The sequence below is a fragment of the Chenopodium quinoa genome, unplaced genomic scaffold (assembly GCF_001683475.1).
Source record: "Chenopodium quinoa cultivar QQ74 unplaced genomic scaffold, ASM168347v1, whole genome shotgun sequence".
Lineage (NCBI taxonomy): Eukaryota > Viridiplantae > Streptophyta > Magnoliopsida > Caryophyllales > Amaranthaceae > Chenopodium > Chenopodium quinoa.
The window spans coordinates 926,757-954,221 of NW_018742817.1; the positions used below are offsets into that span (position 1 = coordinate 926,757).

The 27,465-nt window shown below is 39.5% G+C and overlaps 1 long non-coding RNA gene across 1 annotated transcript; it reads right to left on the reverse strand.

Annotated features, from left to right (window-relative positions):
• Positions 1–1,212: 1,212 nt before the first annotated feature.
• LOC110725924 lies at positions 1,213–4,463 on the reverse strand. Its single transcript, XR_002512260.1, has 2 exons — positions 4,040–4,463; positions 1,213–1,522 (listed from the first exon to the last, which is right to left on the reverse strand). It is a non-coding gene; the product is annotated as an uncharacterized LOC110725924 (long non-coding RNA).
• Between the last annotated feature and the right edge of the window lie 23,002 nt (positions 4,464–27,465).

The following is a 27,465-nucleotide window of genomic DNA, read 5'->3' on the forward strand; positions in this document are numbered from 1 at the left end:
TTTTTGTATTTTTCATATATAAGAAAGCAATAAAAACTACACTGGGAAAGCAAATAAAAAGAGAAAAGGGAAGAGAATTACCAAGTGAAAGAACACCCCCTAAGCCAAATCAAGCAATGCCCTCATTGACTTGGGAGAGTAGCCTACTCCTCATCCTCATCCATCCTCGAATAGCCCCCGTCATGGCTAGAACCGGCTCCTCCATGGCTAGAGCCACCACCTCCATACCCTGAACCACCTGCAAAGTAGTTAGGGTCCACATTCCCCCCAAGCCCACCAAAAAGTACATCGGTCCCATATCCATGGACCGATGAGTAGTCGACGTAGGTACCAAAGGCACTTGGGTTCGTATATCCACCATGCGGATATTGGAACCAATCAGGGACAAGTGAATCGGGGGAATAGCCCCCCGACGGGCGTAGTCATCATACATGGGGTATAAACCCCTCCCTAGGTTCCTCTCCACATAACCAACCCTTCTATCTAGAGACCCTACTCTAGCATCCAAATCCCTAACCAAACCCTCAACTCTCCCTTGCCCCGTCTCAATCCTATCCAATTGGCTCCTAAAAGCCGAGAAGTCATAAGGGGCGTTGGGGTCTATGTTGTAGTTGGTAGAGGAAGTGGAGATATCGTATGTAAAGGGTTGAGGTGGTGGATAATGTGGTGAATGGTGAGGAGGTGAGTGGTCAATGGGAGAGTGATGGGGTTGAGGTGAAGGGTGAGGTGGTTGCACCTCACCTTGACCGTTAAGCTCAAAAGTGTAAGAAGGCTTCCCCTTCTCAAATTTGGTCAAGGTGGGATCACTACAACAAATTAACCTTTGTGCCACGAGTAGAATCGTGGCACAAGTTTAGAATTCCCGTGGCTATGTAATTTAGCCACGGGAATTTAGAAATTTACTCCCGTGGCACAAGAGGCCGTGGCTAGGAATTTGCCACGGGAAAATGGATGTCGTGGCAAATTTTATATTTTATGCCACGAGTATTCACGTGGCAAACAAATTGACTTGCCAAAAATATTAATGTGACTAACAAATTATATGCCATATATTCTACCGCGGCAAATAAGCTTGTTTGCCACAAATACTATCGTGGCTAATGCAATATGTTGCTTTAAATATTAATGTGGCTACTAACACTTGCAATTTTTTTTTTCCCATTTTTTGCATTTTTAACCCAAAATTGATCAATAGTTATATTACAAATATACTTATAAAACATAGATATTCCCATTAATAGCTTGTAAATTTACACTTTTTATCCGAAAAAATTAAAAAAAAAATACAATTAGATGATTAGAGTACACTACAATTGAAGCAGCAACAATCAGCCAAGCAAAAGCAGTGTCCGGCCACAACAGCAATGCCTAGGCCAACTACAACAATAGCGGTAAACCTTGGAGCATCTAAACCACCTTGCTTTCTTCAACTAGCACACTGCACAGCACAAATGTCTTCAATTTCAGCCAGCAGGAGCTTTCTTTGTTTTGAGATTATGTCATAAGTCCAAGATTTAATTCACTGCAATTTTAGGAGAAACATATATTATATTTGCATATAATAAAATAAGTATGAGTAGGAGAATATATATAGTACACTAAGAAAGAATGTCCAAAGTACAATCTTGTACATTACAAAATATGACATGTACATTGCAAAATATCAATTTCTACTCAATTTATGAGAATTTCTACTTCTTAATTATTCAGACCAGACTCTCAGAAGGAAGAATGAGAAAGCCTAGACAACAGATGCATTTGTACTCATCTACTGTTCTGTTTTTGTTTCAAGTCCAAGTAGTAAATATCACACTCTTCTAAGATTGCATTTAGTCAGGCTAAAGAGCCACTTTCAATTTCAAGAACTATAAACAATTAAAAAAGAAGCTAAATGAAGGTTCATGCAGTCATCTACTCTGCCAAATTGCTACTAACAAGTAGAAAATGGCAGGTTTTATTGCAGACATGGCAGTCATCTATTTTTGAAGACATGAAAGCTGAGAAAGATGATAAATTCTTAAATCAGTGACAACGAGGCAGGGGATGAAGAACATGAAGTTCGAACTGGAAAAACGAGAGAAACTGAAGGTTGTAAAGCTTTTAGGTTGGCATTTCTCAGTATTATTAAGAAGCATATTGATGATAGGGGACTAGTAATTTCTATATGATGGCCATTTCTACAAGTAGTAGATATTAGTATGTGGCTCATACGTAAGGGCCTTATCTCTGCAAGGTCCTGTGCTATCCATACACAAGAAGCTTGTTGTGGAAAAGCTGCAGAAGAGGTAACTGAGCGAAAGGTTAGAGGCAAAGCAAATAAGGAAAAGCATTTGGAATATCACACTAAGACACTAAGTTTACATACAAATTTATTTATAATACATCATTTTCGTTTTTATATATCCCAGCACACTAATTTTACAGAATACTGTCTTGACCTTGTAAATAAATTTAGGGGAAGAGACTTGTGAATACAACAAATTTCTTAGGTTCCCACGAAAAGTTCTGATAGGTGTTGCCACAAAAGAAGGTAGTATAACATATCCATTACCAGAGTAACAAACAAAGAGATCTAGTTATTTACACTCATTTCTGGGCAAAAACCTTGTGAATAAAGAAGTTATAAAAACTATATCATTCCCATTATTTAGAGATAGTCCAATCTTTTAGCATGCATATAGAGATATGGAGTTGAAACTTTAACAGTAAGTAAGCCATCATCATAATCCAATCTGGAATGAAATTTTGTATGTGATATACTGCTACACCTACTCACAACAATCCTCCAATATAACAGTGAGAAAATTTATCATTGAACATCAAGCATGAAATCATGAATATGGGGAGTTTGACTTGCTTTCATGCCATGTAGCATATACTATTGAGGAATATCAAAACTACCAATAATTTATTCATAGAAGATGGTAAGAACAAGGAATTTGACAAAATAAATTTGAACCGTACAACATTAGTTGGAGTATGAATACTCATAGAATGATGAGTTTACCCAACTTTCCTATACTAAACACTTATTTCATTAGCTGAATAACTTTTTTTTTAAGTAAAAGCAATTACATTGCATACCAAAACTAATGTTTTCATATGTACATGGATATTAGTATTTAATACATATGGACTAACAAAATGGTCAAGGGAAGGTTAGGGGAGATATAGAGCAGTATTTTTATCACTCAAAAATGAAAATTGGTGGGCAGATATGTATTTAATCTAATGGTGATATAACTAAGAATAATTACATGAGACAAGATAAATTAGTGGCAGAAAACAACCAAAACAAAGTATGCAAACTGTATAGACTAGCAGAAGATATGCCATACAAACAAAATCAAGCTATGTGTTATCAACAAACAACGACACGAAAGCTAAATTATACTACAATATTAACAAGTGACCATATAAATGAAACAATAGTCCCTCATTTCACGGTTTCACCTAAGAGCAAAATCCTACAGATGTCAAAAACAGAAAATTTCGACTAAAATTGATCAAACAAAGAACTGCCCGACAACTAGCTTCACTTTACATCTATGACTAGCTCAAATTATAGTTTAGCATTCATTCAATGCCACAAATAAAAAGCTTCGAGATATAAATAACTAACCAAAGATAAAAAGGATGAGCATAATGCAAGCAGAATCATATTCAATAATCCCTTGCTCATTAATTGACCAAATATATCAAAACAAACTAAATTTAATACAATTAAACATCCCCTATCCCTAATTTCCCAAAATTGATAACATCATAGGGTTTGCGAACCCAGTAAATAAAAAATTAAGTCAAAATTAAAATTTGAGAAGATCCTTCAAGAAAAATACATCACATAAGCAACGAAAGAATAGAATTTGATTTTTGTTCTTCCCCCTTTACAAACAATAAATTACCAGCGAAATTTCATGAAATCATCAACAATTTTCTCTCAAATTAAACATCACAGACAATTCATAGTCCTGCAATTAATTCCCTGTATTGTGAAATGATAGTCGATTATTTAAATCAAGATTAAAGACAACTTTACCTGAGAAACTTATTAAATGTTGAACAGCAAGCAAACCCTAGATTGAGAAACTGATTGATAGTTGATAACGAAAGGCAGGTTCTTCTTCACCATAAACTTTATACTCTGGTGGAGAAGGTGAGAGTTGAGCGAAAATGGAGAAGAGCAAAGCCCGATGAACCTGAGCGAAAATGGAGAAGAGCAAAGATCGAAAATGGAGGAGAACACAGAAGTTGCGAAAATGAAAGGCAGGTTCTGAGTTTTGTTTTTCTTTTTCAAACACGAAAATAGTTTAACCCAAATATTAAAAAAAAATACAGCGGGGCAACTTTGAGATAAGTTACGAGTAGGTTAGGTACAATAATTTTGTTCAACTTTGTTTATAATGAGATTGATGACGCTAGTTTGTTTTCTATTCTTTATTCTAGTACAAGGGGGTTTTATAATGTTTATTTCTTCATAACTTTTAAAAAAAAAAAAAAAATAGCAATTAGCATAATGTCAATTAGAGCTGTCAATTCGGGTAAACAGGTCGAGTTTAAGTCATGTTAGTGTGAGTCGAGTCAATATGGGTTAGGTCATAACATATGCGGGTCGGGTTCGGGTTGGGATATGCTTGAGTCGGGTCACGTAAGTTCATACATCTTATCGGGATTGGGTCGGGTTAGTAAAAGGTCGGGTTACATTCGCGTCGGGTGAAAATAGGTCGGGTTAAATTCGGATCTTTACGGGTTTAAACGAGTTAGGGTCGTTCTCGGGTTCGAGTCGGGTTTGGTTCAAGTCAATTATTTATGGGTTATAATCAGGTCGGGTTATTCTTGGGTTCAAGTCGAGTTCGGTTCAAGTCAATAATTTGCGGGTTATAATCAAGTCGGGTCATTCTCGGGTTCGAGTCAAGTTCGGTTCAAGTTAACAATTTGCGGCAAACATGTTTTGTCCCTGAAATTCGTCCCTAAAAACATGTTGTGAAACTAACCTCTTAAAATTCAAAGTGAAATCTTGGAGGAATAGAGTTAGGATTCAATTTTCATTCCAATACCAACATGAGGTAACGACCTATACATATTGATTCGATAACAAGTCGGATTGAATTTGGGTCAGGTCAATAACAAATCGGGTTGATTCGGGTCGGGTTTGTAATAGGTCGGGTTGAAATTTGAGTCGGTTTTGTAGTAGGTCGAGTTAATTCGGGTCGGGTTAGGAACAAGTCGGGTTGAATTTGGGTCGGGTTAGGAACAGGTCGGGTTGTATTCGGGTTTTAACGGGTTAAAACGGGTTTGGGTCAATTTCGGTTCAGGTCGGTTCAGTTCAGGTCAATAATTTACGGGTTACATTCGGGTCGGGTCGTCTCTAGGTCGGTTAATGTTCGGATTTGGGTCTCAAATACTCTGGTCAACTCAGGTCTAAGGTTGGTTTCAGGTCGGGTTTGGTGGGGTTCGGGTCACCATTTTTTTTCGGGTTCAGAAAGGTCGATTAATAGGTCGGGTTAGGGTCGATATTTCGGGTCGGGTCAGCTTTTGACAGCACTAATGTCAATTGCTAATCTAAGTGCTTTTAATAGCAATTTTTCCATTACTGTACGGACTAAAGTTTCTATAAAACTAGCGCATTTTTTTTGGTGTCTTTTTAAAATTTTACTACTCCCTCCGTTTTCAATTTGTTAGTCCCATATACTATTTTGGGTGTTTAAAAAAGATCTACCCATATTGAATGTATTCCACTTTTAACTTAGTTTTTATTTCCTATTTTATACATGATAAATTCTGAGTGGTTAGATTAATTGATTGTGAATTAATAACACGACTCTATGTAAAGAAATTATTCCCTTGATTTATGCAATTATAACTAATGATTTCCTTAAAAAAATCAAAAAATATTAAATAAGGCAAATAATTTATAAATTGTTTTTTACTTTAATGCTAGATTCCAAATATTCACCTTTTCTTATTTTATGTGATTGATTCCATATGGGACTATCATATTGAAACGGAGGGAGTACTAGTGACTAGTACTGAATATACACTTGTTGGTGTTTTTTGCGCTTTAAAAAAAGCAAATCTATAAATAAAAAAAAAAGTTAATTGTGTATTTGAAATAGATCATATATATTAATATATTTACCCTTTAATTTATATTATGTTTCATATTTTACTATATCAGTTAGTGCTTATTTTATTTCATATATATATATATATATATATATATATATATATATATATATATATATATATATATATATATATGGCTAATTCATGTTATCTAATTAATTGTCATGTAAATATTTATTTTTAGTAAAGTTATTACGGAGTATAAGCTATAATTTCCTTCTTTTTATGGCATGGCTAGATCTACCTATAAAATTTTTATATTGTAGCAAAATCCATGGCTTGAGTGTATGATTGTTGTTCCCACGGGAAAAGATATATTCATGGCACAAATGTAAAGTTTGCCACGGAAAAAGCACTACTCGTGACACAAGTGTGAATTTGCCATGGGAAAAAAATACCCGTGGCATAAATTGCTCTTCTTATTTAGGTTTGTATTATAATTCATTTTTCCCATGGCTATATGAAAATATGCCACGAATTTTGAATTCCCGTGACATAATTCGTGGCACAAGTGATGATTTGCTGTAGTGGGTGAGGTAAAGTGAAAGCATTATCCCTCCTACCCGATTCCCTTTGAATCACCCACCATGTCTCCCCTCCCATGACGTTAATCCAGTTAAGGCTACCTAGATAGGGTAGGTCCATAAGAGTTGGGCCGGCGACCTTACCATCATCGTTAGGGACGAAGCTAAGGTGTTTGACCGCTATATGTGTAACTAGGCCACCAAAGTAGATGGGTACCCTAGACCTACCCGCCTCGGCCGCGTTGGCCACCCGTTGGAAGTGATTGGCCATTTTATCTATATTGAGCTTTTCACTCCTAGGGATCATGTATGACCCTAGTAATTCAAGCTCATCCCGCCTAACATTGGGCGGTTCATGCCTTCCAAAAATGGTAAGGCCAACAAACCGTTGCCAAATCTTTGGCACGAGATGTTTTATCCAAGTACCTTTAGCATGTTGGAGGTTCAAGTTAGGATCCTCCGTAAGGGATTGATAGACAACGACAATGTTGTTTGGGTGGTTCAAGAGGTTTATCCGATTTCAACTCAAAAATTTTACCAAACTCTTTCAATTTCAATCTAATATCATTATTGAATAACCGAAATTGAACATGAGAAATTAATGCATTTGATTTTATGACATTAAAACTAGAAACGAATTCTAAGGTTAAATAATCATAAGTATCGTAATGCATATTAAAGAAACCGCTCATGCCAACTCCTTTGAATAATTTTTCCACATACTTATCAATTCCTAATGTAATGAGGGTAGGGTGATGAATGAAACGAGTGGGAATGACCTGCCTCGTGATGAGATTAAGCATCCTCTGTTTTTGCTCTTCGGTGGTGATGACCACCCTCTCCCATCCCAGAATTTGCAAGTCCGAGTCAATTCTCGCCTCTTGGTTCCTTGAGCCTTCCCCCCTCACCGTTCTTGACCTCTTGAAAGCCATTGATGGTGGAAAGAATAGGAATTGAGTGGTTTCTCTCTCTTAGGGTTTAGAAAAAGTTGAGAGAAAATGGTAGAAATTGGGTTTAGATTGTAGAGAAAGGTGAAAGGATTAGAAATATGTAAAAAACTTTGAGTTTTGATGGAAGGATTGGAGAGGATCTTGAAGAATAAGTGAGTTTGAAGGTGTAAAAATTGGGGTTTTAGAGAGAGAAAGTAAAGTAGAAGAAGATGAAGTAAGAAAAAAATGAGGAAAGAAAGAAGAAGAAAAATATAAGGGACGGCCAAAAAATAGGCGCGCCTGATCGGGCGAGCCTCGCCCGATCGAGCGGATCATTTGAATTCCAGAATTGGAGTTGCGCGCCCGATCGGGCGAGCTCCGCCCTATCGGGCGCGAACACGAACAAAAAATTCGCCCTATGGCTCGCCCGATCGGGCGAGCTTTGCCCGACATATCTTTTCCTTCACTCGATTTGCGCCCGATCGAGCGAAATTTGCTCGAGTTTGTGACTGAACTTGCGCGCCCGATCGGGCAACTCCGCCAGATCGGGCGAAATAATGGTCGATTCCCGCAAATGTCCTTATTCCTGCAAACGGGAAGAGGTAAAAAGGGCCAAGAAGTCCGCCACAGACGCTGATAATATTGCTTTACACTCGACTATCGTAAATGAACTTGAAACTAAAGCAATCATAATGACACAGGCGTCTAGAATCCAGCAGCTGGAGGTGGATCTGAAGACGGCCAACCTGCGTGCGGGCGATGCAGAGACGACCCAGAAGAAGGCGGAGGAGCTCAAGAAAAAGGCGGATGAGAGCGCCAAGAAGGCTAATGAGGAGCTCAAGAAGGCCCAGGCGGACCTTGGCACACTTCATGGTGTTTCTGAAGAGAACACCAACCTGAAGACCAAGGTTGAGAGGCTGGAGAAGGAGGCTGCTCAGGCTTAGATAAACTTTGCAGCAACCCTGGAGGCGGAGCAAAACCGTCTAGTTGCTGAGAGTGACGCTGACAATGACGCCCGTATGAAGATCGCTTGGGCTGCCTTATACCCAGACGTGGATTACAACATCTGGGCACTAGCTCACAGTTATGCCGAGTACGTGGTGTACTTGAGAGACAGAGGTGAGCCAGAGCCTGAGTCCTTTGAAGCCTGGGTCAACTCTAACAGTGAGCCCGCCGCGCCTGAGCAACCTGGTCCCGGTGAAGCACAAGAGATTCCCTCAGACGGTGAGGAAGAGGACCAGGAGAAGCTGCTTGCAGGCCAGAAGTGACTTTTCAGCGGCAATATGCCAATCTCTGTTTTTCGTTTTTCTTTTATTCAGCGGCAGTATGCCAAAACTTGTTTTTCCGGCCTGTGTGCCGAGTACCTTTGTATTTACCTGCTGTGGAGCCGGGTTAATTAACAATTTCTCCTTTCTCCCGGACGGGGTCCGGTTAACATTTAATCCACTACAACCGTTTGGTTAAGTGGAATTTTATTGAATGGACCGACTGAGTCGGTTTTGCTCATCTTGCATTTGCATTTGAATCTCAATTTTTGCGAATTTTAATTTTTCATTTTTGCCTAACTTATCAAAAGCATGGCTGTCCTTGCCCCTGGACGGCTGTATGATTGGTTTCAAGTGGAGTTGGTTGATTGACTTGGAAACGTCTGATGCTGCCAAGAGCATGATACGTTTGTAAGTCAATCAATCGCAATAGTGATTGCCCTAAACCAAGTGCACAGCCGTACACCAACAGGCGTTCCAGTCACTACCCAGACGACGTTTGTCCGTCTTGGTAGAGATTTCATAGCCTTTGAACAACTCTTTTGCCCCAATAGGGATAGAGAGTGCAATTTTGGAATAAATAACCTAAGTGAGAACTTCAGCCGGAGACCGATTGATGCCCCAGGGCATCCGGTATTTGGTAACTTGATCGTTCATCACAGATCATTCTGGTCAGACGGCTATGAGTTGACCAATTCGGTCATTCATTTTTTCCCTTCTGCATGGGTACGTAGAACCGAAAAATAGTCTGTTTTCTTCGACGATTGCACCCGGAGGGGTGTCGTCGGATGCCTTTGTCCATGTTGGGATAGGTGATTTTATAAAATGGGCAACCATCCGGCCATTTTAGCCTTTGGTCTCGTTTAGGACCGGTTGTATAGCCACTAAGCGTTTTTATGCTTAGTTTTTAATCGGTGAATTTACACTAAGTGTCGAACTTAGTTGGTTAAACAAAAAAGCCTGTCTGGGTATTACCCTGACGGACAGGAAATTATTAAATCATACCAAGTATCAAACTTAATTAATCAAACAAAGGATCCATCTGAATATTACCCAGGCGGTCAAACAAATGTAACCTTTACTAAGTATCAAACTTAGTTAGGTAAATGTAGAATCCGTCTGAGTATTACCCAGGCAGATAATAAAAAAAACAACAAAACAAGTTTGCAAACAAAGTCTGAATCTTCATTAATTGACTTACTGTTTACAAAAGACTTACATTCTCCGAAGTAGTACTTTTTCAAATTGTCTACATTCCAAGTTCTAGGCAGGCGCCTGCCGTCTGGGGTTTCCAGGCGGTAGGTGCCGTCTCTTACTTCCTCATAGATCCGGCAGGGGCCTTCCCAATTTGGAGTTAGATTTCCCAGCTCATTGGCCCTACCGGTTGCCTCCATTTTTCGTAACACTAAGTCGTCAACCTTCAAGGGACGCTGACAGGGTAAAGTCGTATCCCCTAATAAAAAATAATTACCTAAATTCTCTAACTAAGGTAGATAGGGAAGTAGGGTCGAACTCCACAAGGAAACAGGACTTTTTACTTCTAATTAATAAATATAATCTAAATTATCTAAGTAACCAATATTTTTATGAATAAAATCTAAACTACGGAGAATAAGGTCGAAGGAAATAAAGTAGGGAGAAAATCAAATATTAAAAGGCCTAGGGCATAGGTTCACTAATAAACAATATTCCAGGGAAAATCATAGTAAGCAATCATCAAGCATTGGTTAATCAGATTATAAAGGGCTTTCGCTACGTATTATAATCACAGAGTTAATTTACCGGTATTAAATCTCATCTGTCGAATCTCGACTTAACCATTTATAAATTAATCCGCCTATTGAAACTAAGCCTAAACATCAATTCTCATCTGTCGAATCTCGAATTAATATTGCTAAACTCATACAATTAAATCTGGCCAAACCTCATTGCATAGCATTTAATCAATCAATAGGAAATCAACCAAGCATTGATTATTAACAAACACAAAATTACCCCTTCATATAATTTGTTAGATCCCCATAAACCCTAGAAATTAAACTACTTACAAATCATCATGAGTAAACTAATCAAGCAATTAAATAAAAGCATATTCAAGAAACCAAACAAAATAGCTGAAATTAAAAGAGAAGAAATTGTTACAAAACATAAATCTGGAATTAAAGGAAGAATTAAGAACAAAAGTTAAGAGAGAATTTAAGAGAGAGAAAAATACTAAGTAGAGAGAGAAAGTCTAAGAAAGAAGGTAATCTAAAAATTCCGTACAAAATCGTATTTAAACGTTTCCTAAAACAAGAATTAAAACTAACTTAATCAGGTCTTCCAGAAACGCGCGCCTGATCGGGCGCGCCTTTTTCTTCGCGTTCCTACCCAGCAGCATTGCCCGATCGTGCTAGATGCTCGGCCGATCAGGCGCGCCTCAGCACGCTCAGCCTACTAATCTTGCCGCGCCTGTTCGTGCTAGAGGTAGCCCAATCGAGCGGTTGCTTCTCCTTGAGGCTTGGACTTCGATTGGGCTAGATTTCTTGGCCCAATCCCAATTACCGAGTCTCGAATGATATGTAATACTTGGTCCAAATGCCTCGGGATCCTAATTACCGAGCCCTTAATCACCGGGTCTCACCGATCTTGGGCTCCAAAAGTGGCCATGTCCTTCTAGCTTCCGTAGTTGATCCATAAAGCCCGGGAAAATGCTCCAAGAGTGCAATTTCCTGTAAAATACAACTAAAACTACGAAAACACTAGAACACACAAATTAGTAATAAAAGTGGCCCGAAAGAGCAAAAAACACTACTAATAACGACCAAGGGACGGGGGTAAAACACTATATAAAATGGACATATCAGACGCTTGTGTACTTTCTTGTTGTAGGCTCTAGTCATTCTCAGACGGTAAATCTCATGACGCAAGGCGGCATTGCCCCTACGTTCTGGGAGTGAATCCAATGCCAGGCGCAATGATTCCCAGTATGCCTCTTCATCATATAGCATCACTCTAAGAGTTGGCTCGTAATGTTCGATGAGCAAGACGGCTTCAGCACCATAAACCATGAGAAATGGGGTTTCACCAGTTGCCCCCTTCGTTGTTGTCCGGATGGCCCATAGGACATGGATTAACTCTTCTGCCCATAAGCCACTAGCTCTTTCTATTTTCTTCTTAATGCCGTCTGAGATGAGTTTATTGAAGGCTTCAACTTGGCCGTTTGCTTGGGGCCGGCCAACAGATGCAAAATAGATTGAGATCCCCTAATCTCCCAACTATGTTTTTAGATGAGGCGTCTCAAACTGAGAACCATTATCAAACACCATAGACATAGGTACCCCATACCGGGTGATAATGTTTTTCCAGATGAAGGAAATCACGTCTGAGGTTTTGATGTTTTTAACCGCCTCAGCTTCCACCCACTTGGTGAAATAATCCACAGCCACCAAGATGTAGCGTTTTCCGCCTGGAGCAGGCGTGTAAGGACCTAGAATGTCCATGCCCCATTTTGCAAACGGGATTGGGCTGAAGATGGTCGTCAAGTCAGTAGTCGGACGGTGAATGAGTTTGCCAAATTTTTGGCACTTGTCACATTTCTTTACCAACTCCTTGGCGTCTTCCTCAAGAGTGGGCCAAAAATAATGTCGTCTGGCTCTGACGGCTAGGGACCTGCCGCCTATGTGGGAGGCGCAAAATCCCAAGTGCAAGTCTTCGAGAACTTCCTTCCCCTTTTCTGGGGTGACACACTTCAACAAAGGCTTCAGAAACCCCGCCTTGAAGAGTTCTCCATTTTTCAACTCGAAGCTTGCAGCTCGCTTTTTCAGGACGGCTGCCTCCTGTGGCGAATCAGGAAGTGTACCGTCTGAAAGATAGGCCCGGGTGCCATCCATCCAGGTAGAGCTTCGGTCCAGAATTCCAATGGGATCTTCATAGATACTTCTCTTTTCAAGAACTTCCCAAAAGACTGACCGAGGCGTATCATGTCAGGCGGAAGACGCCAGTTTTGACAATGCATCCGCCTGGTTGTTTTCCGACCTAGGCACTTGATTCAGTCGGAATTCCTCAAGTGCCCCGGCCTCTTCTTTGACTGCCTGAAGATATTTGATCATAGCCGGATGAGTAGCCTCGTAGCTTCCCTCATACTGGCTAACAACCAATTGGGAATCAGAGTAAGCGTCAATTTTCATTGCCCCTGCCGCCTTACACATGCGAATGGCGGCTAGCAGGGCTTCATATTCCACCTCAGTGTTAGAGGCCTGAAACTTGAAGCGTAGTGCATACTCAAATCTGTCCCCTTTAGGAGACTCGTAGATTACGCCTGCACCACAGTCGTTCTTTGTAGAGCTCCCGTCTACATACACTTTCCAAACCTGATCAAGATTATCCGGAGCCACCAGACGGGTCATTTCGACAATGAAGTCGGCAAACGCCTGACCTTTCACTGCCTTTCTTGGTTCGTAAGTGATTTCAAGGCTTTGCATTTCAATAGCCCATTTCAACATTCTCCCGGATGAGTCCAAGGTAGACATTGGCCGCTTGAGTGGCTGGTCGGTGTAAATCACCACCGGATGTGCCAAAAAGTAAGGCTTCAGTTTTTTGAATGCCATATACAAAGCAAGGCCAAATTTTTCAACCATGGGGTACCGGAGTTCAGCATTTTTAAGAACATGGCTAATGAAGTAAACCGGGAGCTGCACGCCGTCTCGCTCAGCAAGGAGAACGGCACTGAGGGCATGATTTGAGACGGCTAAATACATGTACAACGTCTCCCTAGGCAAAGGACTGACCAACCTAGGTAGAGAATGTAAATGCTCTTTCAACCTCTGGAATGCCGCCTCAGCATCATCCCCCCATTCAAATCTGGTCTTCTTCCTGATTGCTTGGAAGAAGTAGAGGCACTTGTCGCCTGACTTGCTGAGGAACCTCCCCAAGGCGGTCAGACAACCGGTGAGTCTCTGAACTTCCTTGACTGAACGGGGTGACTTCATGTCTATCACCGCCTGCATCTTTTCAGGGTTAGCCTCTATCCCCTTTTGATCAATCAGGAATCCGAGAAACTTCCCAGACTCAACACCAAAGACGCATTTCTTTGGATTTAACATGACCTTATGTCGCCTGAGGGTGGTGAATGTTTCTCGGAGATCAGCAAGGTTATCCGTCTGTAGCTTGGATTTGACTATCATGTCATCAATGTACGCCTCCACATTCATCCCAATTTGATTAATGAAGATCGTATTGATCATCCGTTGGAAAGTGGCAGGCGCATTTTTCAAGCCAAACAGCATCACAGTATAACAGAATAACCCCTGATCAGTGACAAAGGACGTCTTCTCTTGATCCTTTTTCCACAGAGGTATCTGATGGAAGCCGGAGTAGGCATCCATAAAGCTCATCAAGGCGTGACCGGCTGTAGAATCGACCAGACTGTCGATCTTTGGAAGCGGGTAACTGTCCTTTGGACACGCCTTGTTGAGGTCTGTGTAATCAACACACATGCGCCAGGTCCCGTTCGATTTCTTAACAAGAACCACATTGGCCACCCAGTCGGGGAAGTTACAAGGCCGAATGAACCTGGCGTCTAGCAGCTTTTTGACTTCGGCAGCTGCCGCCTGACTTCTTTCCTCACCGTGGTTTCTTTTCTTTTTCCAGATGGGCTTCTTTTTAGGGTCCACGGTGAGTTTGTGGACAGCGAGATCCGGGCTAACGCCTGGTATCTCTTCCACTTCAAAGGAAAAAATGTCTTTGAATTCCTTCAGTAGAAGGTGCAAGCTTGCACCCAAGTTAGCATGAGCACCCTTCCCCACCTTTACAGTACGTTCTGGACGGCTGTCATCCAGAACAAGATTAATGTTTTCACCAGCCGGTTGGGGGCGGAGCTCATCAGACCGTTCACCGGTCAGTGATTGCTATTTTATCTCTTTCTTCACCTCCACTAGCAGAGGTGCATTTCTTTTCTTCCCGGCTGCTGGTGGGGCAGGCGCTTGGTCGACATCCTTGACATTGTCAAGGTCTATTGGTTCCTGGCCGCCTGGGGCCATAGTGTCTCTGACGGCTGAGAGATAGCACTCTCGGGCCGTCTTCTGATCCCCATTCAGGTAACCAACAGTGCCGTCATCCCTATCATACTTGATGAGCTTGAGAGACGGGATGATTACTGCCTTGGCTACGTTGAGGGTTGGCCGGCCAAGGATAATGTTGTAGGCGGTCAATTCCTCAACGACCAAGAATCTGACGACAATATGTCGTCCTTGGCCCTTCTCTCCCAGCTGGATGGGTAAGTCAATTCTTCCGGCTGGGTAAACCATCCCACCCCCAAAACCAACCAAGGGGTGGGTGACCGGATGCATGTTGCTGACGTTGTATTTCAGCTTTTGCAAGCACCGAAGGCTGATGATGTCTGATGAGTTGCCGGTGTCAATAAGGATTCTTCCAACCAGTTGGTTAGCAACCTTACATTCAATGACGACCGGGTCATCATGCGGACGGCGGACGTTGCCCCTGTCCTTCTCAGTGATCAAGACATCTGGGAAGGAGGTGCCTGCAGACGCCTGCTCATCATCATCATCCTTGTCTATCTTTCGAAGATGGCTCTTGGTGCCCCGGATGGTAGGGCCACCACAGGAGAACCCGCCTGCTATTGTGTAGACCGGCTCCTTGTCGGTATCCGAACTAGCAAGCTGGGGGTAGTCTTGGAGGACTGACCCTTGTTTTTCTTTTTTTCCCCGGCTGGGGATTTAGAAATGTAAGACTTCAACAACCCTTTGTCAGCCAGACGGTCCAACGCCCGCTGAAGACTGAAGCAGTCGTTGGTATCATGGCCGACCTCCTCATGGAACTAACAGAATTTATTTTTGTTCCGTGACTGAACATAACTCTTCATTGGATTCAGCTTTTCAATGGACAGCCGGTCCTTTACCTCCATGAGGATGGAGTTGCAGTCCTTATTAAACTCGTACTTGGGGACGTACGGTTTAAACTCTTTCTTTTTCTTCTGGGAAGGCTGGTCAGAATCATTAACTGCCCAAATTTCTTTTCTTTTCTCGCTCTCTTCTTTATTTTTGGCCGGCTGAGGAGACCGACTGTCTTTCTACTTGTCGGACTTCTTGGAGTCCAATTGGTTACCAGGCGAGCAGAGGTCGGTAGCTTGAATGTAGCTTTCCGCCTCCCTCAGGGCCGCCTGTAGGGTGAAAGCTACCTCATCAGACAGTCCTTGAATCTGAATTTTGATCAGATTGAACCGCCTGACATATAAGCGCAACCCTTCTCTCTCTCCCTGCTTAACGGTGCTCAAGTCAAGGCTTGTTTTCTTAGCAGGGATGTTCATTGAGAAGTTGGAAGCAAATAGGAAGGCGAGCTTCCTAAAATTGTCAATGGACCCGGCTGACAAGTTGCTAAACCATTGTTGGGAAATGCCCTTCAATGTAGCCGGGAAGCATCGACACCAAGTGGCATCATCCAACCCCTGTAAATACATGAGGTTGGTGTAAGCCATGAGGTGATCTTCCGGGTTGGTAGTACCATCATAGGTACCCACCAACACATTCTTAACCTTGGCCGGCTGTGCCGCCTCGATTATCTCCCGGGTGAATGCAAAAGGTTGTTCACCCAGGCATAGCAGACGGAGCTGCCAGACCAGTGGCTGGACATTTTGATATGTCGCCTGACCTCCAAAGAGAGCCGGCTGCATGAAGTGAGGGGGATATTATCCGTAAACCTGAGTAGGCACGTACGGTACAGCTCTAATCATGTGAGAGCCAGAATGGACAGTATTACCGCCTGTCTGGCTCTCATGCAGGGAGGGTGCGCTCCCTGCAGAAATGTTGTTGAAGCTGTCTGGAAAGTTCAACGTTGAAGCCGACTCAGACAGAGATTGGTTTCTCTTCCAGTTTATGATCTCCCGGGCATCGAGAATTGATTTTTTGCTTCCCACCGGCTGCTGAGTCCGGCGAGTGTTGTTGTTCCTCTTTGGAAGAAGAAGTTTTGACCAATCAATGGTCCCGGCTGCCTTCTCCTTTAGATGAGGAGTGGGCTGCCGTTCTCTGACTAACTTCCCCTTCTCCAGAGGAGTCTTCTTCGCCGACTGACCTTTACTTGGGCCAGCCCGGCTTTGTGTGATCAGCTCTTTAATTTCACCCTTGAAACTTGTCATGAATCTCATGAGTTCGTCTCGGGTGACAGGGGCTGATCCTGCGGCCGTTTGGGTTTCCCCTTCCGGCTGCCCAGAGGGTCGGCTTGTACCCGCTTGGGAGGCACCCCGCTCGAGAGTGTCTCTAGGCCGGATGCGCTTGATTCTAAGAGAGCCGTCTTCGGCTGTAAAGGTTTCGACTTGAGGATCTTCATCCTCATGGTCTGTAAAGACTTCTAGGTCTTCGCCCAGACGGTTAGGGGGTGGTACAGACTCTTGAACCATCTTTGTGGTACTCTCCCCACAGATGGCGCCAAATGATTTGGGTGTTTTTGTCCCTCGGGAGAGTTACAACACAAAGACTGATCCGGGCTGAGCTGTACCTGCAAAACAAAAGGAGACTCTGGGTGGTTGGAGCTCCGCCTCCGACGGTCAAGTTAGTAACTTGAAAAAGAATAAAGAGGACGGAAATTTAGATGGGTATCTGCTCGAATTCCAAGCTCAGGTCTTTCTCTGATGTGAGAGAATGCAGGTGTAATAAATGGTAAAACGTGCCCTCAAAAAGAGGGATATCTCCCTATTTATAGGGTCTTTGGGATTTGTGCCCCTGATTAGGTCACTAAACCCTAATCATTGGTGGGCTGCGCCGTTTTGCGGCTTTCTCGGGATTTGGGCCTGAAGGCCGCCTTTTTCCGTTAATTTCTGGAGTGACACGTGTCAGGCATAGATTGGTCCACTTTGGACCAACCTAAGCTGACACGTGTCATCCTCTGGTTGGATCACATGGCGGGGTAAAATTACCCTAAACAGTTGCGGTACGTTGTGAGCGCCTCCACTACTCTCGAACACTTCGTCCATCGTCTTTAATTGGGGTTTTATGGTGTATTGATGTTTTCATGATGTGATTGACAAAAAATAAATAAATTCAAACAAAATTAATTGAAGTAATGTAGGGTTTTAGGGGATGGAGTATTGAGATTAGAGAGGGATAAAGTTTTTTATTTGTGGAAGAGAGAGAAAATAATAAAATGGGGGAAAATTAACAAAAGAATAAATAGATGAAACATGTGCCCTGTACATATCTTTAAGTATATGAAAATCAAGGTCAACAAAAATTAGGTAGTGGTCAACAATGAAAACTCATTTTAAAGGTAGTTGTGGACAAAAAAAATTTATAAGGCAGTTTTGGACAAAAAGTTGTCAATTAAAGGTAGTTTTGGACAAAAAATCCTTAATGATTTAATGGATATAAAGGGTTCCTACAAAATGAAGTTACATAGTTTCCTAAAAAGATGAGGTTATATGTAGACAGGATAAGGATAAATTAAACAATACCATGCATAAATAAAATAAAAAATAATTAGGAAGAACTTTGGTAGAATGAAAGACACGTGTCATAACAGATGGGGAGAACATAGGGGAGATAAGTCGTTGCATTCTTTTTCAATGTGGGTTAGTTTAACCTAATCACACTTGTATCTAATAATCTTCTCTATACATGACACTCTCCCGGTCTCCCTTGAACAAAAACTACACCCAGAGCCTACAAAGCCCTAATTGTAAGCCTATAAGGAATACGATACTCATATTAGTCATATGCAATCCCTAACGCCATAAAACCTAACATAGACGATGTGACTAGATCAAACCTAGCACAGATACTAGTTTGTTATAATAGATGGGGAAGGTACAAAGGAAAGAAACCTAGATGCCCAGGATACAAACTAGAGCCCACAATAAGTTTCCATCTTAAAACCAATTAGCAATTGAAGGAGTAGCCTGCTCGGTTAATTATAAACTAAAATCCCTGTGTTAAACTCAAGAAAGATTAGAGAAAAACAATTTAGCTTGTAGTGATATACATAACGATATAGTATAAGGAAACCTAACTTGCCTAAAACTCTTAAAAGATATGCATCCAAATATAATCATAAAACAATATTATTATGGGATTTTTGTCAAAAAATACCTAATAAAATCCATATTTTGCAAGAAACTACCTGATAAAAAAAAAATGTTGTAATAAACTACCTAATAAAGGTAAAATGATGTAAAAAAACTACATAAGAAAAGGTAAAATGTTGTAAAATACTACCTATACCGAATTTTCACCGTTGATCGGTCTCAAAACACTACCAAAACCACCGCTTTCATTCCCAAAATTAACACAACTTTCTTGAAATTGTCTCCACTACATCTAAAGCACCTTTCAACCCCAAAACCACCACCTCTAACCCTAAAAACCACTATCCCGAAGCACTAATCTACCCTCACCAACTCGAAATATCCTCCAACCACCTCGAAAATAACCTTACCACCTTGAAAACCAACCCTAACGGTGGTTTTGGGGGTGTTCTAAGGTGGATCAACATCCTAAAATTAAGTCAACTGTGGAATTTCAGTCAAAGGTAGTATATTACAACATTTATCTTTTATTAGATAGTTTCTTACAACATTTTTTTTATTAGGTAGTTTCTTACAAAATTTAGGCTTTATTAGGTAGTTTCTCACAAAATTTAGGCTTTATTAGGTAGTTTCTCACAAAATGTCCTATTATTATTTATTAACATAACCAACCGACTTAAAACTACCCCTCAAGTTGGAGCTTGTAGATCACAAATGCTCAACTTGCGTATTCAAAAAACCAAACTACTGTCGTCCAAGAGCCTTCGTAAGAATATCCGCCAACTAATTTAATGATTCGTTGGAACATAAGGGGTTGAAATATTACCCTTGAACAACTTGTCACGAAAAAAATTACAATCTAACTCAATATATATGTGTTGATGTTTAAAGTTTTTGATGATGAGGAACTTGAGTTACAACAAACTCATCTCATAAAGACTTTTCAAGTGTTTGTGCAGCCTAGGTGAAATTGATCTTGGAGATGGAAGAAGTAACTAAAGCTGAGAAGACTTGAAGGAGTTCTTTATCAAGAAAGTTATTCAATATAAAAGAAGAGTTCCCTAACAGGAACTGAGTTCCCTCACAGGAACGTTCCTTCACAGGAACTTGAAGATTGCTGACTAAGATCTTTGGAGGAACTTAGTAAGCGTGAATTCCAAGTAAACCTACCAGAACGAGAATACAGCGCAGCAATGTTTTAGTTAAGATTTTATCTTCTAGATTCATTGTTAAATATGTTAAGTGGATATACATGAAACTTATTAGAAGCGTGACAGTTATCTTGGCAAATAAATTAAAATTGGAAAAGATAAAAGATAGAAATCGGAAAAATATTTTCTTTAAATATGTATCTTTTAAAATCAGTTTGTTAAAAAGATATTATGCTTTTTAATTCAATATTTCTATCTTATTTTCTGAAAAGATTTTCTTCAAAGGATTTAATTAAAAAAACCGTGTTTTAAGATAAGTTAAGTTTTACTTATTTATCTTTATATAAACCTACTGTTTATACAGGTAAAACTCGTATAAATAGTAGAGAATAATATGAGCCTAGGTTTTTTTGTGAGTTTTATGCGTGAAGAATTTACAGAGCTATAGTTGCGTAAGTTTGCCAAGCTTATCATACTGTCATATTAGTTTCGAGTTTCATGCATAGCTTGCCTATCATATACTAGGTGTTAACTCTTGTATTTGGTTTCGGGTTTATCAGGGTAAGAGTGTTTTTATCATTGCATACAGAGAGAGCTTCTGGTGAGAAGGGGAAAGATCTGTACTTAGGGAGTACGAGTGAGTTTGAGTGTGGGACTCAAACTGGGTAGAACAAGGTGTTGTTCCGTAGCAAGTTCATTCTCGAACTTGAGAGTAGAGGCTGAATTATAATAGGTTGTAATTTGGTGTTTACCCTATTATAGTGGAATTATTTGAGTTTGAAATCCCTAAGGTAGGGTCGAGGTTTTACTTCTGGTTGGGCACTAGAAGGTTTCCTCGTAAAATTTGTGTGCATCGCAAGTTCCTATTTTGTTTAGTTTTATATTTGCAAAATTATTATTTAGGAACTCAACTACAATTCACCCCCCCTCTTGTAGTGTTCATCTCAGTTAACAATTGGTATCAGAGCACAATAATGAAGAGAGGATGTATCCAATCAAAGATTTCACTCCAAGGCCCTGAAAATATCAGAAATCTCATCCAGTTGACACAATCATGAGTGACATCACAATAGGAACTCAAACCAGATCTCAGCTTAGGAACTTCTGTGCATTCAATGCATTCCTTTCTTCCATGGAACCTAAAAATTATGTTGAGGCTTTAACTGACGCAGACTGGATTAATGCTATGCAAGCTGAACTAAATGAATTTGAAAGAAATAAAGTTTGGCATCTGGAACCTAGACCTAAAGACAAGAAGTCCATTGGACTAAAATGGGTATTCAGAAACAAACTAGATGAACATAGTATTATTGTCAGGAACAAAGCTAGACTAGTTGTACAAGGTTTCAACCAGCAAGAAGGAATTGACTATGAAGAAACATTTGCACCTGTAGCCAGGTTAGAAGCTATACGTTTACTTATTGCTTTTGCTGCTTATATGGGTTTTAGGCTGTACCAGATGGATGTCAAATGTGCATTCTTAAATGGATACTTAAATGAGGAAGTCTATGTGGAATAGCCTCCTGGATTTGAAAATCCAGAGTTCCCAAACCATGTCTATAAGCTTGACAAGGCTCTTTATGGGTTAAAGCAAGCTCCTAGAGCATGGTATGAAAGATTATCTAAGTCCCTTTTGGCTAATGATTTTAAACGTGGCAAAATTGATAAAACATTGTTTTTAAAGTCAAATGGAACTGATATCTTAGTTGTACAAATTTATGTTGATGATATTTTATTTGGTGCAACTAACGAATCTCTGTGCAAGTATTTTGCTGACCTTATGAGTGGAGAATTTGAAATGAGCATGACTGGAGAATTAAATTTCTTTCTTGGTTTGCAAATTAAGCAAACTGAAGAGGGAATTATGATTCATCAGCAAAAATATATTAAGGAACTGATCAAGAAATACAAGTTGGAAAATGCCAAAACCAACAATACTCCTATGGGAATTGCTACTAGATTGGATGAAGATCCATCTGGAACTTGCATTGATCAATCTATGTATCGAGGTATGATAGGTTCACTACTTTATCTAACAACGAGTAAACCTGACATATCTTTTAGTGTGGGTATGTATGCCAGGTTCCAAGCAAATCCAAAGGAGTCTCACTTGTCAGCAGTAAAAAGAATCCTTAGATACTTGAAAGGAACTGACGATTTGAGTCTCTTCTATCCTAGAAGTGATTCTTTTGATTTGAATAGTTTTACAGATGCTGACTATGCAGGTGATTTGGTAAACAGGAAAAGCACTTCAAGTATGGTACAGTTTTTAGGACCTTGTTTAGTTTCTTAGGGTTCCAAGAAGCAAAACACAGTTGCTTTATCTACAGCAGAAGCTGAGTATGTAGCTGCAGCAGCATGTTGCTCACAAGTTCTATGGATAAAACAACAGGTCAGAGATTTTGGTATTATTTTTAAATGTGTACCGATTTACTGTGATAATACAAGTGCTATATGTATTTCTAAAGATCCAGTTCAACACTCAAAGGTAAAACATATCCACATTAGGCATAACTTTCTAAAAGATAATGTGGAGCAAGGGAATATTAAGTTAGAATTTTGCCAAACTGAAAATCAAATTGCAGATATTCTAACCAAGCCCTTGAACAGAGAAAGATTTGAGAAATTGAGACTGGAACTTGGAATGATCAAGCTGAAGTACTAGCCTCTGAAGTTCCAAGATATGGCAAAGTCAAAAATATTGTAAATAGAGCAAAAAGAACTTCTACCACAAACTTGGTGTGATAAACATAGCTAAAGTGTCACCGTTGTTAACTACCAAAGGTAAGTTCATTAAATTTCTCAACAGTATAAGTTATTAAATTTGTACATTGCATACTTGTTGAAAGCGTGTTCCAATTGTGTTTTATAGAAACTTCAATCAAGATTAACTGAATTTGGAAATTTAAAATCTTTGAAAGATTCATCCAGTGTTTAAATTTTGAAAAATTAATTAAATTTGTTCAATTAATAACTAAACAGTGAAAACTTTCTAAATTCTCTCCCACCGCTTCATTTATTATAAAAAGCAAATTTTCACCCACTTCTTTCACCTCACTGTCACATCAAATTTACTCCCTCTCAGTAAAACTTTGAAAACCTCTTTAAAACCCTTCCTTAAGCTTCAATGGTGATCATTTCTTAGTTTGTTTCCTCTGAAGAATCCCAAAGTACAGAAAACTCAATTCAGGATGAATCATCTCCTTTAGCCATGGTAAACTACAAAGCATCTTCTACCTCTCGAACACCTTCTGTAAACCTTAAGAAATCTCCTCCAAAACCAAAAGAAGTAGAGAGTACAATCGATCAAGGGGACTCCTCTGTCTCGAATGTTCTTCAAAAATTAAAGGAGTGGAAGGAAAGAAAACAAAATGTGAAGTCTCTGGAAGAGCAAATTGAGGAAGTTGATGAATTTGCAAAAGAGAAGAACCCAGAAGAGACAACAGAGGAGAACAGAGAAGAAGAGGAAATAAGCGAGGGAGAAGAGGAAGAAAAAGAAGAGGAGAACAACTCAGAAAAGGAAGAATCGGAAAAGGAAGATGAAGAAGAGGAGGTAACTGATCAAGAGGAACTTGAATCAATGGCAAGAAGGTATGTAGTAGGTCATCGTCTTGACGCTGTGTGGTGTAGAAAAGCAAGATTTTTAGAGTTTCTTGATTTAATTAAATTTCAAGGTTGGGAATTTCTGTTGACTAAGGTTTCATCAAATTACTTGTATCCTGCTGCTATGAATGAATTTTGCAAGAATTTTCAGGCAAAATTGGGAATAATAACGAGCATGGTGAATGATGTAAAGATTGAATTGGACTTAGAAACTCTAGGTAAAATTCTAAAAGCTCCTACTGAAGGTTATGATACTTACTTGAAGGGAAAGGGTAGTATCAATGTAGGAAATTTCATGGCTAGGGATATAGTTGAAGAATTAGGGGGTCAGAGGGGTAAGAAGGTCATGAGTCATAATGATCTAAGCCCTCTAAATAAGCTGCTGTTTAATTTGGTGAAAAAGACTATTCTGCCTAGGACTGCTAAGAAGAGGGAGTCATGCTTAATGGATATGGCTGTAATCTTCTGCATTTCAAAGAAGATTAAGGTGAACTTTCCTTCTTTGATGTATCAACATCTAGCTCATTGTGTTCCAAGTAGGACAAAAGTAGGGTATGGAGCCATTTTGTCTACTGTTTTTGAAAGTGCAGGAGTGATCTTAAAAGGAAAATATGGGGCTTTGAATGAGAAGCCAGAAAATGTGATCAATGAGGAAACCCTTGCTGGGTTAAGTCTGGAAGTAGTACAGGAAAAAATTCAGAAATTAGAGAAAGGTGAGAAAAAGAAAGAGAAAGTGACAGGGAAGAGGAAGGAAAAGGCTATGTCAGAACAACCTGTAAGGAAGAGTAGGAGGATTTCTGCCAGTAGTGTTCCTCAAACTAGCATGGAACAACCACTGGAATTGGATGTCGAGGAGAATATCCTTGAAGGGCAAGTTGCTGAGTTGGCTGACCGAATGGAGAGGGTAGAGAGTCAAATGAAGGACTCTGCTGGAAAACTTCATGTGCTGACACTTGAAAAATTGGTCCAGGATCAGGGGAAGGAGTTGAAGGAACTCAAGAGAATGATGCTCAAACAGACCAAGGACCTTCAAGAACAGAAGGAGTTCCAGGAGAAAGAACTTCACAAGGCTCTACAAGAACAGAAGGAGGAGTTCTTAGTAAAGCTCAAGGTGGTTGAAGAAAAGTTGGAGGTCTCTACAAAGCAAACAAAGGAGGACTTCAACAAGATTTTGGAGTTTCTTGAAACTTAGTCTACCCCATCTCAAATTCAGCCTATTCCATCTCAAAATCAGCCTAACTTTTTCTCTCACTGTCTTAGTTATGAACATATTTAATTTTCGTTTTTAAATGTTTGAACAATTGATTTTGATTGTAAATTTTTAAAATTGTTCATCTGGATGTTAAATATTTTGGTTTATGGAATGAATAGTTGGAACTCTGCTTTTACTAGTGTGTTTTTGTATCTTTTGAATACTTGTATTGAAGAGTAGATCTTACTTGAGGTTGTTTAGCAGCGCTGCCTTTAGTTTCCCACACTCGATGAATTGCTTGTGGGGCTGTTGGTGGATGTTTAATAAACTTGAAAATACAGGACTTTTTGATAATGCCAAAAGGGGGAAAAGAAGAAGCAAACATGGAGGCTTAAGTTGTTATGGGTTCCAGTTGAGAAAGTATCATAACTTTCTCAGTTTCGTTTACTTTTAGTTTACTTAGCTTACTTTTAGTTTTTGTTTTATTTCTGTTGTGTGTTTATTTTCTGTCAATAAATTTAAAATACAAAAATACGACCTTTTATTTTGTTTTAACTTTCTCAAGAGTTTGCTTAAATTTGTCATCATCAAAAAGGGGGAAATTGTTGATGTTTAAAGGTTTTGATGATGAGGAACTTGAGTTACAGCAAACTCATCTCATAAAGACTTTTCAAGTGTTTTGTGCAGCCTAGGCGAAATTGATCTTGGAGATGGAAGAAGTAACTAAAGCTGAGAAGACTTGAAGGAGTTCTTTATCAATAAAGTTATTCAATATAAAAGAAGAGTTCCCTAACAGGAACTGAGTTCCCTCACAGAAACGTTCCTTCACAGGAACTTGAAGATTGCTGACTAAGATCTTTGGAGGAACTTAGTAAGCGTGAAGTCCAAGTAAACCTACCAGAACGAGAATATAGCGCAACAATGTTTTAGTTAAGATTTTATCTTCTAGATTCATTGTTAAATATGTTAAGTAGGATATACATGAAACTTATTAGAAGCGTGACAGTTAGCTTGGCAAATAAATTAAAATCGGAAAAGATAAAAGATAGAAATCGGAAAAAGATTTTCTTTAAATATGTATCTTTTAAAATCAGTTTGTTAAAAAGATATTATGCTTTTTAATTCAATATTTCTATCTTATTTTCTGAAAAGATTTTCTTCAAAGGATTTAATTAAAAAAACCGTGTTTTAAGATAAGTTAAGTTTTACTTATTTATCTTTATATAAACCTACTGTTTATACAGGTAAAACTCGTATAAATAGTAGAGAATAATATGAGCCTAGGTTTTTTTTGTGAGTTTTATGCGTGAAGAATTTACAGAGCTATAGTTGCGTAAGTTTGCCAAGCTTATCATACTGTCATATTAGTTTCGAGTTTCATGCATAGCTTGCCTATCATATACTAGGTGTTAACTCTTGTATTTGGTTTCGGGTTTATCAGGGTAAGAGTGTTTTTATCATTGCATACAGAGAGAGCTTCTGGTGAGAAGGGGAAAGATCTGTACTTAGGGAGTACGAGTGAGTTTGAGTGTGGGACTCAAACTGGGTAGAACAAGGTGTTGTTCTGTAGCAAGTTCATTCTCGAACTTGAGAGTAGAGGCTGAATTATAATAGGTTGTAACTTGGTGTTTACCCTATTATAGTGGAATTATTTGAGTTTGAAATCCCTAAGGTAGGGTCGAGGTTTTACTTCTGGTTGGGCACTAGAAGGTTTCCTCGTAAAATTTGTGTGCATCGCAAGTTCTTATTTTGTTCTGTTTTATATTTGCAAAATTATTATTTAGGAACTCAACTACAATTCACCCCCCCCCCCCTCTTGTAGTGTTCATCTCAGGTAACAATATGCTTCATATATGATCATGAAATACCGATTTTTAAGCGATATGTAAAGCAAAATGACTATCACAAAATTATTTCATAGAGTTTGAATGACCAACCCCAACAAAAAAGAACAACGCTTTTATTAACCACATAAACTCAAAAAGTCGCAACTGCCATAGAACAGTATTCGACTTCGGCCGAAAAAGCCAAAGAACGAGATACGGTAAGTTGTTTCTTAGTCTTCCAAGAAAAAGGAGAACAACCCTGAAAAACTAGATAGCTTGTCTAAAAACGCCAAGTCAATGGTCATAGGGCCCAATCACTATCACAAAAGGCCGTCAACCGCAAATCTTTCATAGGTTGTAACAAGATGCCTTGTCTTGGACTACCCATAGCTCAAGAAAAATAATTTGATGAACAAACCAGGATTGAATATATATATATAATTCTCAAGAAATTAGAGAGGTTCTATTACCATGTAAAATTCAAGAAAGATTGGAGAAAACCGCTTAACTTGTATTGATATGCACAACAATATATATATAGTACAAATTAAAGAAACCTAACTTGCCTAAAACTCCTAAAAGATATACATCCAAATATAACCATACAATAGTAATATTAACATAACCAATCGCTTTATAACACCCTATTTTATTTTTCAATGTGGGACAAAATGTCACAAATCCTACCCACACTTGCACCTAACCAAATGGATGAAAGTGGAAATTAGTGTATATATATATATATTAAAATTAACAATAATCATTATTCAACTGAAATAATGACATTATATTGGTAGGGAAGTAAATGAGAAAACATTCAGTATTATTTTACGCCAT